Here is a 16,834-nt window from a genome sequence, read left to right as displayed (position 1 = left end):
GCAGATACCATAGTGAGAACGAATAAGCTTACTTTCTACTTGATTTCTATAGATTATGGTTTGCTCAACTAGCTGACACAAGTGACACAAATATTTATTTCCATTTTGATTCTTAAAATGATAGCAAAATTACATCTATAAAATATCTAACAGAAATGTTAAATAGTGATATCGAAGTTGATTAACACCCACATTGTGCACAGAGAAAAACTGTGATGCTCTAAAATCTCACAGTATTCACTCTGTGCTTTTCCCCATCATTGCACAGTAGAAAATGACCTGATTTTCCTTTGTTCCTTTGGAACATTTAATCTGTCTTCTACAATATCTTCAGTGACCATGTGTTACTTGTATAATTAGCAAATAAAATAATATTAAAAAAGAATCTCACACTATAACAAAGAAGATGAGATTGAGCAAGTTAAATTAATAGAGGCAACATTGATATCCATCATGTTATTAACCAGAACAATGACCAACAGATTGTAATCCATCATTAGAAGAAATAATTCCTATTTATAATTTTAAAAAACTCTGAGGCCACTGGAAGATCTTGAAGTGCCTTCCAATCATTGAATGTAAATTGATTTCCAAAGCTAATTCTTTGAAAACCAGTCTAGCTTTCATATCCAACATAAAAACATAAGACTGCCTGATTTACTAGAAGACCCCATTGCTTACCCTGGCAAATCACAGAAAATAGTGTATCTTCTCTTAAGTTCTAGTATTTACAAAAAGCATTTTATGTTCAGAAAGCAGGCTTGTAATACTGAGAGTCCTCTATAGTTCTCTATTCTCAGAAATTCCATTGAGCATTTTGGCTACCAAACTTTCTTATTTGGACATCCCTTTTATACAGAGATACCTCTAAATGTTCAGCTAAGAATTTCTGCTAATTAATTTTCTTCTTCTATAATAATTAAGGACCTTTAAAAGTCATGATCTTCTCTTTTTTTTTAATTAGAGAAGATGATTAGAAATTATTTTATATTACACAGCACTTTGCCTCTAATTGATTACATTTTTCCTTCCTTTAATTAATTTTTGTACAGTGATAAAGCATTTTTGCCTTTGGGCCTTTATAAATGTTTGTGTGAACATAAAAACACACGTGTGTGTGTATAAGTGCTGCTATTTCACTGACTTTGCCCCAAGAACAGTCTTGAGAAGAGAAGCAAATAAAATACATGTTGTATATGATATGAATATTGTCACCATATCTTGTTTGTTTGGACTGGTCTGAGGTGTGTCTCTAGCACTGTTTTCACTACTTTTTCTTCAAGCCCTAAGCATTTGAGGGGTAAGTATTTATATGGCATTTCTAACCTCTTCCACCGTGTTTTCATCCCCAAACTATTAAGAACAGTTCACCATTTTATACTTAGGCTTGTAATTTGGGGCTTCGAAATAACCATAGAACCCAATTCACACTTTGATGACCCCTTGTAGCTCTTCCCTGCCCTAATGAGAGATGCTGAGTTTGGGGTGCCTAAACTACCACCTAGAGCAATATTTCCCTCTCTCTGCATCTTCTCATCTTCATCAGAGATCTTGGTGACTTCACCTATAGAATTTCAGATTGCCTGTCTCAGGGCTCTCCTAATCCCACCACTATTAGGAAGAGCTGTTTGTTTTGGCTTCTTGAGATGGGTCTGTACAGTGGCCTCAAGATAATCTTGAGATTATCTGTACAGTGGCCTGTATGTGAGAAGGAAATAAACGCCTATGCAATAATCACCATAGTCAATGGAAAGACAGCAGTTTCCCTCCCCTCTCTGTCCTATAGAAGCACTGATTTCTCATTCTGTACACTTTTGCACTTTATTTTATTCACCCTTGTATTGCCACATATATGTCTTATTTACATGTGCTTTGTCACTCTATATAAATTGTAAATTTCTCAGAGGAAGGACTTACATTGCATAGCTGTTGACTACTGTGGAGGTCAGGAAGCACTTGCTCAACAAACCTGACTGAATCAAGTTTAATAGTCCAATGGTCAAAGCACAGGATTGGAAAGCAAAAATCTTTTCCAATGAATATGATTACTGTAAAAGTTGCTATACTCTATTCTCTTCATTTGAGAAATGATCTGAATATTTTTAGTATTATTTTTTAGTTTTTTTAATTTGCAAAACTCGAATCTTTGAATCATACACTCTGTGGTCTTCAAACCAAGTTTGGTCTTCAAATCAGTAGCATCAGCATCACCTGGGAGTTTGTTAGAGATAAAAATTGTTGAATCCCTCTCCAGACCTACTAAGTGCAATGTATATTTTAATGTATATATATCCAGGTGGCTTTCACATGCATTAGTTTGTGAAGACATGTTGTAAAATACATGGCCAATGTTTTCCACCACCACCATCTCTACCAGTACCATCACTGGTACCACCACAGTCACCACTGTCATCACCAACACCACCATGACCAGCAACACCATCAACACCACCACCACTATCTCCTATTATACTTTGAGTATAAACACATGCCAGAAACTGCACTAAGCCCTTCATATGTGTATTAGTCTGTTCTCACACTGCTGATAAAGACATAGCTGAGATTCGGTAATTTTTTTTTTTGTGTGTGTGTGTGTGTGTGTGAGACGGAGTTTTCGCTCTTGTTGCCCAGGCTGGAGTGCAATGGCGCGATCTCGGCTCACTGCAACCTCCGCCTCCTGGGTTCAGGCAATTCTCCTGCCTCAGCCTCCTAAGTAGCTGGGATTACAGGCACGCGCCACCATGCCCAGCTAATTTTTGTATTTTTAGTAGAGACGGGGTTTCACCATGTCGACCAGGATGGTCTCGATCTCTTGACCTCGTGATCCACCCGCCTCGGCCTCCCAAAGTGCTGGGATTACAGGCTTGAGCCACCGCGCCCGGCTCCAGATTGGGTAATTTTATAAAGGAAAGAGGTTTAATGGACTTATGGTTCCACATGGCTGGGGAAGCCTCACAATCATGGTGGAAGACAAAGGAAGTGCAAAGGGCTCATGGTAGCAGGCAAGAGAGAGCATGTGTAGGGTAACTTCCCTTTATAAAGCCATCAGACTTGTGAAACTTACTATCACAAGAACAGCATGGGAAAGACCTGGCCCCATGATTCAATTACCTCCCACCAGGCAGCTCCCCCGACACATGCGGATTATGACAATTTAAGATGAGATTTGGGTGGAGACACAGAGCCAAAGCATATCAATATGCATTATTCTATTTGACACACAAGTACTCTATTTGGCAAATAATGCTTCATTCTCGTTTCACATAACAAGATACAACAGCTCATAAGTGGAGGATCTGAGTCTCAAATACAGTTCTGTTTGGGCTTGAAAATCTGCTCTGCATTCCAATGTCTTTCATTTCAAGTGAGAATTTATATCAATTGCAGAGATGGGTCATTTTGAATGGAAAACCATCTAATTGACAGAATCGAAGTTTCACTTGAATAAAAAAGCTTTTCCTGCTGTATAATGGTCTGATTCATTGCTGTTAAAATTAACTTTAAATTTTTAAAATTACTTTTGCTCTTTGAGTATTTATCCCCAAGACCTGTTCTGCAATTAGCCTTCAGTTGTTATTTTGAGAAAAGGAAACGCTAAAGAGTTTATAAATTATAAATTATCACAATCTTTAATCTTGTTGAACCTCTCAGCTTTCATTTCTTCCTTTTACAGATTGGTGCAAAAGTAATTGTGGTTTGGGTCATTACCAAAAATTGAGTACATTAATTACCATTAATGGCCAAAATCACAATTACTTTTGCACCAACATAATACTTATGAAATTTATTTTTAAAAAAGGGAGGGAACAAATGCTATGTCCTCACATGGCAGAAAGCAGAAGGGCAAAAGGGAGTAAAAGGGGGGCTAGCTAGCTCTCTCCTGCTCTTTTATAAGGCATTAATTTCACCTATGACAGTGGAGCCTGCATGGCCTGATTGATTACCCCCTAAAGACCCTGCCTCTTTATATACTGTTACACGGGGGATTAAATTTGAACATGAATTTTTGAGGGCACAGGAACACAAACACCATATAGTAACTATATACCATTTTAATTGCAATATTCTATAATATGATCACTATTTTCTTGGTTGATGTCATTTTGCATTCCCTAACTAGCAAGAGCCAAAAAGTTTCCAGTTCATCTCAAGTCTAGTCAAATTCACAATCCTCTTCCAGACATTGTCTCCAGCAACTAATCTTGTGTCCCATTACTCTAGATTTTCATAATCTCTTGCAGTAATCTCTAAAATGATCTTTCTGACGTTGCACACACCCAATCCATAATTCCCAATGCCTCCAACTCTGTCCTTACCCAACACATATGGCATTATATTCCAATTTAAACATTTTTTATGGTTCTCCATTGCCTATATTAGTAATAGCTAATGCTTTCCCCATCCTAATGTAGTACTGCACAGGGCTAAATGTCTGTGTGCATTACATCATTTACCCAATCAGCATTCGAACAAGGTAAGGATTGCTATCATATCTACATTACCAATGAATCTCTGAGAGACCCAATAATTTGCTTAAGACTACACAGCAATTAAATGTTGGCCCTGGGTCTCAAACTCAATTTTGCCAGATTTCAGACTCCCACACCTGTAGCTCCCATGCCTTATTGTCTGCAGAATAGATGGCAGGTCACTTATTCTGTTATCCAATACTCTCCATGCTATGACTTGATGCTGTCCTCCCAGTTGTGTTTTCTACAAAACTCCTACAATATAGAGCTCAACATTTCACTGTCTTTGAACATCCCTTAGACTTTATTATGTCTATGATTTATTTATGCTATTCCTTCACCTCTATTGCCATTCTCCCCTTTTATGCATGTTCAAATTGCCCACAGTTCTTGGATGCCAACACCTGTATTATATTTTCTGTAATTTTTAAGTTAAAATTAAGTTCCCCCTCTTCCATGTCCTAATAGAACTTTTTTCTTACAACCCATGTAGTTTTAATTACAGGTGGATTTGCCATGTAAGATTCTTGAAAGCACAGTGCCCAGTAAATACTGCTTAAGTAAAATTGCGTATATACTTATTCTCATTCCATCTTTAATTTCTACACTTAAAATGGATAAATATTGTTTAATAGTTAAAAATAAGTTTTATTGGGTCCAGTTGCTCATGCCTGTAGTCCCAGCACTTTGGGAGGCCCAGGTAGGAGGATTGCTTGAGCCCAGGTTTGTCACTACAAAAATAAAAAAATAAAAAATTAGCCAGGCATGGTGGTGCATGCCTGTGGTCCCAGCTACTAGGGAGGCTGAGGTGGGATAATCATTTGTGTCGAGGAAGTCGAGGCTACAGTAAGTCATGATTGCACCACTGCACTCCAGCATGGGTGAAAAAGTGAGACGAGACCTTATCTCAAGACAAAAGTGATTTTTAATATGATGTTGACCTAGATTATGTAAATTAGCAAATGGAAATCAAATCTATTATTTTTACCTTACCTTTTGGGATCTTTCTTACATTAAACTAAAAATTGACTTTTAATTGAGCTATTATTATTACTTGTTGTTTTTATAGCCATGAAATTTTACTAAAAGAACTGTAGAAATTTATTTTGTAGGTTCCCTCTTCTTAACTAGGAGGCTAAAAAGAAAATGTCAACACATAAAAATTAAAGAATGTACTTGTGAAGTCTCCTCAGATATGGTACCTGATGGGGTACAAGGATCATGGGGATACTTTTCTGTTCTTTGTAACTTTATGAAAGCACAAAACCTTAGTTACTTTTGATTTATAATAGTGGCAAGGTCATCCTTATAATGAAAAAAAAGAAGAAAAACAAGGTCTATATTTTCAGACCCTGAGATTCAATTTATCATGAAGATCAATGACAGTTTTATTCTCTAGAGAGATGAACTATTCTTTTTGCTATAAAATTATCACCTTTGTTCAGACCTTCTGTTGTTGTTAAAGTACTGTGAAGCTGGAGTTGTAATAGAATGCTTTAACAATAGGAAAACATTACATTTGAACATTCGTTTGTATAGCTGTCTTCTCATTCCAAACAAAAGATAGTACATGAATCCACTGCTTGAGTTGCAAGGGCTGAGTGAGAAGTCGCCTAACTCATTAAGCTGGTAATGTAACTAGAAGATTGGGTGTTTTCTGAGAGCGATTTAGGGAATGAGAAGGCAAGAGATAAGGCCAGAAATATTTGGAGGAGAGTTCAGGGTGGCAAAATAGTATAAAAAGTAGAAGAGAAATCCTTGCTGACCTAAATACATTATAGAGCAAAAAGAAGAAAGAAAATAAATTAAAGTTCTAAAGAGGAAGTGTACTAAGTATCAGACATTGTTTCTGAATTTAAGACTTCACAAACTAATTGAAGAATCAGGTATACAGACATTCTGTTGTTTATTCATTTATTAAAAATTTCCTGAATGTCTATGTACTATCTACCAGGAACCAGGATGGGTGCTTGGAAATAAGATAGACAAAAGCCCTGCCCTCACATCACTGTCAGTCTGAGGAGTTGGACAGGCACTATAAATTTCATCTCAATAAAAAAACATCACCAGCAGGGCCAGTTCTAGCAACTTATCCCACATTTACATTAACTAGAATTTACATGATCAGAAGAGCAGGACTCCACTTCTTTCCTCTAGTTATTTTCTTTCCCAGAAGTCATGCCAAAGAATACAAGTGTAGCTTAGTCTTGTGCAAAGGTCAATCCTAGCTGTCATGTGCTCTTGCCAGGTAGATCTGAAATTAAGACATGATGACTGTTGATCTAATCATCGAGTAATAAGGTCTCATAAGTTACTTGATCATCCCCCAATCCCAGAAGTCCTCTCTGCTCCTCTGTAATTTTGTCTAATGTCCAGTCAACCATAGACAGCAATATCCACACTCCATATTCCCAACAAATCTGTTAAAAGTGTGGTAACACATCTCTGTCTGCTTAGAGTCTACATCCTGATACGGGCTCACTCTGAATGTCCTGTCAAAAAATGATTAGGGTTAATTTTTATATAGGGTGTAAGGAAGGGGTCCAGTTTCCAGTTTTCCCAACACCATTTATTAAATAAGGAATCCTTTCCCCATTGTTCGTTTTTGTCAGGTTTGTCAAAGATCAGATGGTTGTAGATGTATGGTGTTATTTCCGAGGTCTCTGTTCTGCTCCTTTGGTCTATATATCTGTTTTGGTACCAGTACCATGCTGTTTTGGTTACTGTAGCCTTGTAGTATAGTTTGAAGTCAGGTAGCCTGATGCCTCCAGCTTTGTTCATTTTGTTTAGGATTGTCTTGGCTACATGGGCTTTTTTGTTGTTGTTGTTGTTGTTCCATATAAAATTTAAAGTAGTTTTTTTCTAATTCTGCAAAGAAAGTCAATGATAGCTTGATGGGAATAGCACTGAATCTATAAATTACTTTGGGCAGTATGGCCATTTTCACAGTATTTATTCTTCTTATCCATGAGCACGAAATTTAGGCTGTGAAGAAATAAGAATGCTTTTACACTGTTGGTGAGAGTGTAAATTAGTTCAACCATTGTGGAAGACAGCATGGTGATTCCTCAAGGATCTAGAACGAGAAATACCATTTGACCCAGCAATCCCATTATACCATTACCTTTGAGTATATACCCAAAGGATTATAAATCATTCTACTGTAAAGACACATGTGTATGTATGTTTACTGCAGCACTATTTACAAAATCAAAGACTTGGAACCAACCCAATTGCCCATCAATGATAAACTGGATAAGGAAAAAGTGGCTCACATACACCATGGAATACTATGCAGCCAGAAAAAAGAATGAGATCATGTCCTTTGCAGGGACATGGACGAAGCTGGAATCCATAATTTTCAGCAAACTAACACAGGAACAGGAAAACAAACACCGCATGTTCTCACTCATAAGTGGGGTTGAACAATGAGAACACATGGACGCAGGGAGGGGAACACCATACACTGGGGCCTGTCAGGGGTTGGTGGGCAAGGGGAGGGATAGCATTAGGAGAAATACCGAATGCATGAGGGGCTTAAAACCTAGATGATGGGGTGATAGGTACAGCAAACCACCATGGCATATGTATACCTATGTAACAAACCTACACGTTCTGCACATGTATCCCAGAACTTATAGTAAAATAAAAATAAATAAGTAAAAATGATTAGGGTAATATCTATAGTACAACAGTGAAAATATACACATGATGGAATATAATTAAGTATAAAATTTGCAGGGCTGACTGTATATCTCCTTGGTCCTCTTCTACACCTTCAACAAAAGGAGTTGTACTTTTTCTCACTCCACAAGTCACTATCACTGTCCTTCAAATAAAGGTTCAGTCTCTTATTCAGAAGGGAAGAGTCATGTATGAGTCAGAGGAAGAAAGATGAGGAACAGTAGCCTATTCAGTACTTTCTTATGAGTCTTTCCTGATTGGTCCTAAGATTTTACATAATGTTGTATACTTGCAAACATAAAATAAGCCTCTGATAAATGTTTATTGAACTGAATAGAACATCACCAAAAAACACTAAGAGTATACAGATAATACATTAAAGTTGCACCATCCCATTAAATTTTATTAAATATTGTCACTTCTCCTGTAAAAGAAAAATAAGGCAAAGAGACAATTTAGATAATGCAAAAGAGGTAAATAATTAACCAATGCTGACAATGCCATTCAACAAGCACATGGCCTAAAGTGAGTGGGAATGAGAAAGACGTAAAACCGCTCTGCCTAAGCGTGATTTAATCTCTATGGAAATACATACTGCAGTAATCACATCATGCTGAGTGTGAATGTGAGGGCTCACTGTATGCACTGTTTATGCAATATGGCACCTCCACATGAGCTGGGTACATAATCTTTAGTTGTTGCTCAAGGCCTATTTCAGTGTTGGGGGAAAACTGACTTTGTTGGACTTGTTGAGAAATTTAATATCAGTTTTCAATGTGGTGGCAAATTTTGCATCCATGATACTAAAAATATATAGAACAGAAATTCATTAAGCCATGGTGCCAAGCACTCTAATGACTACAATGTTGAGAAATGAAGTAAAAACTAATATAGTAATTTGACCATATATGATTTTCACCTACCTGATATCTTTAGACTAACACCCAGGGAGATGCAACTCCATCATATCTATGTAATTATTCTAAATCTAAGCTTTGGAAATATGTTTTTCACCTACCTCATGTCTTTAGACTAACACCCAGAAAGATGCAACTCCATCATATTTATGAAATTATTCCAAATCTAAGCTTTGGAAATATGCACTTACTAACATATGCCTTATTTTTATTATGATTGAATTTAAAATATACATATCATAGCTTTGTCACCTTGAACTAGTCATATAAATTCTGTTTCCTCATCAGTAAAACAAAAAGGCCATGCTTTTTGAACACTCATATCCCTTCCAGTAGTATCATTCTCATTCTGAACACATTAAATTCCATTCTATATGCAGAATAATCTAATTGGGAGATGATTGGTTGAAGCTTCATTATGAAAATCAGAGCTAGGAAGCCATTTCTGTGACATGGAGAATAGTCAGACAGAATTAGGTGTATGAGCTTGGTGAGTAACTATTAACATTAATCCTAATGAGATTCTATTTTTATAAGTTGTCCCTTGACAGCAATTCTTAAATAAAAAGATAGGACTAATGTCTCAGGCACAATTCAGTACACAGCCAGCAAATGAAGAAATACCTTCGTTAAATTACCTTTGAGTCAAAAACCTGTAGTCTGTGAGATTACCTCTTATAATCATTTTTTATTAAAAATCCAGCTGCTGTTTATGAACAAGTGTTTAATTTGAGGTCTTGTTAGAAAAATAACTATTTAAAACAGTTTTATATACTTGAATAATTTATTGGGCACATTTGAAATTCCATTCACAACAAATGCAAGAGGAAAATAAAACAAAAGTATGATTTCTGATTATACTCTAGAAGCACTGGGAGCTTAACCCTACCAGTCCCATAGTGAAATGATGAAGCCATTCTTTAGTTATACATATTCTGCTACTCTATTAAGACATTTGCTAAAAAGTCTATTTTTCTTGAACGTATTAATGTATATACTGATAGAGGTGTTTCAAATTATATTTTCATTATAAACGTTTAAGTTTTTAGTCACACTTTCATAAAGCAAAAAAAATTAAATTAAATTAAAAATTTTAAAAGTTTAAGTTTTTATCCAGGTTTCAGCATTGCCTATACTTAGGAGGAATGTGTGTCAGTCATGGAGGGAAAATACCATCCCCTGTTAAACTGCTTGCAAGAAATTTCTAGTAGTTATTTGTTTTGCTCTCAGAAAGCATACTTAGTCACATTTTAATAGTCCCTATGACCTCTTTCTATATAGACAGCTGTGAAGGAAAATATTGAAATACAGAAATTTGTCAGTTAATTGAAAGCAGCAGAACTAAAATTTCGAATTTAAGTTATGTGAAATTAGAGTTCAGATTATTCATATGCAATCAGATAATGCTTTGATGTCTTGACCTAGGTGGTTTTTGTTCCCAATATTTATTGCTATTTCATGGCTTTTCCCCATTTAGGCCCTAGCTTAATTGTTTTATATTCAAGATCTCAGGAAAGAATAAAAAGGATGACCAAGAAGAACACAAAATGATCAACTTTTGCCTTTTGGCTTTCAAGAAAGCATAATCGTGTAATGAGAAAAGACGAGTGCTTTATGAAAGAAGACTTTCTGACCTTTGGTCCTTCTCCCTAAACCCCACAACATTAATAAAACCAAGGGCGGCTAAAACAGCAGAATTAGTGGGGGAAAAGAATGTGGATATGGGCAGGCTTTAAGAAGGTCCCCTGAACCTTAGGCTGAGGCCCAAGATGGGGACAATAGAAAATCTAGAACAGCATGTTCTCATTCATGAGTGGGAGCTGAACAATGAGAACACATGGACACAGAGAGGGAACAACACATACTGGGGCCTGTTGGGGTGGGGAGGGGAGGGAGAGCATCAGGATAAACAGCTAATACATACAGGACTTAATACACAGGTGATGGATTAAATAGGTGCAGCAAACCACCATGGTACAATTTTGCCTATGTGACAAACTTGTACATCCTGCACATGTATTCAAGAACTTAAAGTAAAATAAAATAAAACCCAGAACAGGAAAGAAGGGCCTTGTCCCAGGTGTAGCAGATTCTCCTTGGTTACCCTCAACAAATGCACCATATCCATCTTCTCTCTCTCTCTTTTTAAGTAATAGAGATTGTAAATTTTAATTGCCACAAAGCCTTCCAGTCAAAGGACTGTATTTCCTGGCATTCTATGCAGCTGGCTTTGTTCATATGACTAAGTATGGCCTTTCTTTCCTCTCCCTCATGACTAAAACAAAAAAGAATTGTGAAAACTAGACTGTGAGATGAAGCTACAGCATGAGGATAGCAGAGCAACAAGATAAATGTAGCCTGGATAATAACACACTTAAAGCACTGCATCAGCCTTAAAACACCATGTTAGCACAGAACCACCTTCCAGTATTTTCACATGAGGGAAAGAAATGAACATCTACCATATTCAAGTGACATTACTTTGATGTCTCATAAAACAGCTCAACTACTATCCTAATACACTAGCTGAAGCCAAAAGATGGCCAGATATTTTTTTCCTACCCAGTACAGTGTCAATATAGAAATTTTTTCTGTGAGATATATCTAAGCAGATGAGACTGAGACCTCCTCAGAGAGTTTCAATGGCCACCACAGAGTCTGGAAGAGCTGGGGAACATAGGAACACAGATCCCCAGTACTCAGAGTAGTACAGGAATGGAAAATGGTCTACCAGGTGCCCCCAGATGACAGCAAGCAGAAGAATCAGAAACTGGCAGTTAGAAACAAGGAGGAATTGCAGTCGCCACACGGACTGAGAGCCAAAGTCCAGATGGAAATGACAACCTATCGGCAAATGCCAGTGCTGAGAGCTAATAATGACCCAAATGAGCTTGTGCCCACTCCCACTCTAAGTTAATATGCTCTGACATTACAGACACACATTGGAATTTAGATACAAACCTAGAAAGGGAGGAAATAGGGAAACCCTGAATTCATTGAAATTAATTTTTTTACCACTTAGAAAACTAGAATCTTGTAATAGACATTAAATTCTAAAACACTCAAGTTCTAAAAACTGAAATTGTTACCAGTTCTTAGATTTGTTGTTTTGTGGCCTGTGGCTTGTACTTGATACCAAAACAATTGGTAGGTGGTGGAGGACAGTGGAGTTAAAAGTTATCAAATAATAACCAGTTTCTAGATTATTCATTGTATTCATTCATTTACCAGCCCTGACATAATGTATAGCACATAGTAAGTACTCAAATATTTCTAAATATCTGTTGAATTATTCTATTTCACTAACTGTGGTATTATATGAATAAACTTTCCTGAATAAATTATTAGAGGTAAAACTTAAAATTATCCTCCTCCTCTTTTAAATGTGGAAAAACTGCCTAAAGTTCCTATAAGCATTCCCTAATCTATACACCAAATAATTCCTTGACTATATATATTTGATACTAGAATTTTTTTGTAATAGCCTACTAAATTTAGTGGCAATATTGGGTAACATTTTTCTTTTCAAAGCTATTTGAGTGGTATTTTAAAGGTAATGAAACATTTAATATGGCACTTTCCACAGGTAACCTTCCAATTTCCCTTTTTGACCTCACAACCCATTGCATATTGTATTAGTTATTTATCTAACACATTTTTTAGCATTCATTATATACCATGTGCTGGATGATCACTGCAAAGACAGGAAAGAACAAACCCATTGAGGCTTTTACAAATTCAGTAACAAAGGAAAGTATTAAACAGAATAAATAACTGTTTAAGATGAGGTCTGATAGTTGAATTACATTTACCAGGCCAATGGGGTAAAAGATGAGAAGAGGGGAAGGGAATATATTCTAAAAAGGAGAATACATTTGAAGTCTTAGGTAGAGGAAACTGTAATTTCAGTGTGGCTGTATCATAGAAGGAGAAAGAAAGAGCAAATGAAAAATGAAACTGTACACACAAATGCAGATATCAGGAACCATAAATCCCTAGAAGGAACCTACGGGGAAAAGCCCATGTTCCTAAAAACTATTCTGGAAAAGTAGAGTCCTGCAATCACAAGTCAAATGCTTGCAAACTTGAAACCCCTTGAGGTGCCTGAGCTGAATCAATTGTTTTCCTTTCCACCTCTCAGGAGAAAAACTATCAAGAGATCCAGAGGGAAGAGTGACCAGCAGATTTGACCACTTTTACGATTATATATTTTAGCAATTATTTAGAACCTTGACATATAGTTTAGATTAATTTTATTGATTTTTCACAAGATTTACAGTTTATAGATTTTTTTGAAGAAAGTTTTCCTTATTCCTATTGCCAGTCCTCAATATGAGCCTGGAAATCTTTTCAGAAAGGAGATCATCAGTTGAGACGAACAGAAAGGAAAATTGATTTGCCTTCCATCCCTCACACTGTTTTACTCCAGAAATGGGAAAAGGGAATGCCTGAATGAGGGATGATTTTTGGGTTCAAAATTCTTAAATTAGAAAAGCTAATTCAGTTCATTAATAGATCATTTTTACCTACCCAAACCAACAGAATTTAAGATAATTCAAATACATCAAGAGATAGAAAACTTATGAGTGTTCAAGGAAATAAGAGTATGCTTTAGGGAAAAAGTCATATTCCTCACACTCTAGACACTAACTCATTGTGGCAGGATTGCAACCAGATTCCCCTGATGACTCTTGGAGAAGAAACACCAATTAAACAGACCATGACAGAAAGAATCTGAACTTATAAAACAATCACATCGCACAATACTCCCTTAAAATTGCTAAACCAGAAGGCAATTCATCCTACAAAGGTTGAATTTAAACCCCAGTTCAAGCAGAATTAAGGGCTGTAATGACTACTCCTCAAGAAGACAGACCAGAAAAATTAGCATGGAATTCCAGAGTTTGTAAGATATTTACTATCCTAAAGTACTATATCTGAACCAACTAGTGCACTAAGTTGTAAGCATTCAAGGCTTAGGAAATAATTGAAAATGGGAAGAGAGGAAAGAACAGAAGAATATTTAAATTTCCCAACTGTGCACAATTCAAAAACTGGCCATAAAAAGGGCAAGAATAATAGGAAATACACTACATGAGACCCAAAAGTCTTTCCCTTAAAAGAAGATTGTTGAAACATTCAAAGCTATAAACAAAAATAAAGTTTGTGTAAATAGGAGACTTTAAAATTGACTTCAGGTAACTTTTAAGCAATATTCTGGGAGTAGACTCAACAGTGGAAGTCAGTAGAACCTATTCTATCTTTTGTAATGGACTCAAATCTGAAATGGGGACTCGGTCAGAAAAATAATTGAAGTAGGATGTCACCAGTTTTGAAGATCTGCAACATGTGGCTGAGTAATTTCAAAAGTTCTAGAAAATAAATAAGCTAGAAATAAAAACAAATATCTGATTCTCAGATAAAGCAACTGACCACCAAAATAAAAACAAGAGCCAAGGAAACTATTTGCTAAGAAGTAAGAACCTGTAAATGAGGACACCTACAGATATTGCAAACAAAAGTGTTATTGGAAGGCCCAAGTCACTTAACGGTTGAGAAACAAAAAGACAACTGTACAAATCTGTTGAGAGATATCGCTCCAAGAAAACTATTGGAAGCTGCCAATTCCTGTCCTTTCATAAAACTCCACAGGAGAATTGTTTACAAATATAAATGAACAACAATACACTTTTCTTGTTGATCAGTGCTACTCCATATACCATCAATCCCACTAAAGAAGCAGATATCATCCTTTAGAGCACTAAAACTACTAAAATGGTGGGATTTTCTCGCAATCTTAAAGCTTTTCCAATGTTTCAACTTAAAATTGTTACTTCAAAACCAATATTGGAAAAACTCTCCTTTCTTTCCTGATACAATTTTTGCAGATTTAATAAGTAAAGATCTACTTTGCCAGTGGAACTCCCAGATAAAACGTACTACAGAAGTATAATTTTGAAGTTTCAGGAAAGTATCCTGCATACAGTGAAGTTGTGGCTCATATGCATATTATTACATATGATTCTAAAAAACCTTAGAATTTAGCTGTGGTTCCAGAAACACTATGGACAAAAGATTGTTCATACTTAAGCAAAAATACCTAGAGCAGAAGCTAAAGTTTCCAGATTGATTTTTCTAAACCTTTACCTAAATTTTCTCAATGGCTTCTTAAAGCTGAATCCAATGAAGACTTTAAATCAACTGTGACCCTTACCTGGGACATTCCAATTTACCTATGAAATGATTGAAAAAGACATTTTACTGGTGCCGTTATTTGAAAATTATGTAAGGCCTTGCCCCTAACTCAAAGTCTTCACTGTCTTTGTTATTCTCAATACTCTGAAAAAGTATAAAAACAAGTAAAACACTAAAACTGAAATTACCCAACCAATCAAATGCTTTTGAGTACCCATAATCATATATCCTACTCTAAGTTCTTTTCATCCTATCTCCTTTTCCCTTCAGGATCTCATACATTCTCTTCTCACTGACAGACACATGAGCTAAGGGATGATGTCACCTATACTTGGCTCTAATCTTTTTTTTTTTTTTTTGAGATGGGGTCTTGCTCTGTCACCAGGTTGGAGTGCAGTGGCATGATCTCAGCTTACTGCAACCTCTGTCTCCCAAGTTCAAGCGATTCCCCTGCCTCAGCCTCCTGACTAGCTGGGACTAGATGCACATACTACCACACCCATCTAATTTTTGTATTTTAGTAGAGAGGGAGTTTCACCATGGCCAGGATGATCTTAATCTCCTGACCTTGTGATCCACCCGCCTTGGCTTCCCCAAGATCTGGGATTACAGGTGTGAGCCACCTCGGACTCCAATCTTTTACAAGCTCAATATTATAAATATTATCATAATTATAAATTATAATATCAATATTATAAAAAAACTAACCCAATATACTCAGTCCTATCATTAACAGGTACAGGTTATCTTTCCTCACCAATCACCAATCTGTGTTTTACAACCTAAAAGCAAGTGAGCTAGTGAACTGGGAAAGAGTGATGTACATTCATGATCTCACACAAATCTTGCAGCAACTCTTTGAACTAGATATTATTATCTCCATATGACAAAAGAGAAAACTTTTGGTTAATTAATTTGCCCAAGCTCTGATGTCTTGAACCCAGGTTGTACAAAAAACCTTAATCACTTAGAAAAATGATGCATGCAAGGATTTGGGCAGATTAATTGAAATCAATTACATCAACACTGGTTAGCTCTTCAAAAATGAAATTCAATTATGCTTGCTGTTATATTACATAGAACTATGGCCAAATTTATTAATAATTGCCAAAACTGTTTGGTGTTTGAAGTAGTTCTTTCTTCTCTCCTTCATAGATTTGGTCACATTGGTTCATTGTTGTTTTAATATGTGTGCAAAGAACAGGGATAAGTCTTAAAGGTAATGATAAGAGAACACAAATCCAGCTGTTGTGCAAGGACCAAACCAAAAACAATGTTGATTTTTGAGAATGGAGTAATTAGTAAAAGAATGATCAGGTTTTCAGAGTTCCAGACAGTTCCATCATTTTGTGGTAGTAATTATGAAACATGACCTGACTTCTTGAGTACACATGGGTAACTGTGATTGGGTGAAATCTCCTCCTCCAGCACTTTCTTCTGTATCTTCAAATATGTGACACCAACAGAAATGAAGCTGGCAAATCAGTGCATAGAGAATTGTCTCACATATGTAGCTCTGCCCAGGTCATGCATATGCATATTGTTTTCTCATTAGCATGTCCTGAAAGG

The sequence above is a fragment of the Aotus nancymaae genome, unplaced genomic scaffold (genome assembly GCF_030222135.1).
Source record: "Aotus nancymaae isolate 86718 unplaced genomic scaffold, 86718_ANA_hifiasm-v0.15.2.pri h1tg000046l, whole genome shotgun sequence".
Lineage (NCBI taxonomy): Eukaryota > Metazoa > Chordata > Mammalia > Primates > Aotidae > Aotus > Aotus nancymaae.
Note: the sequence above shows the minus strand (reverse complement) of the source record.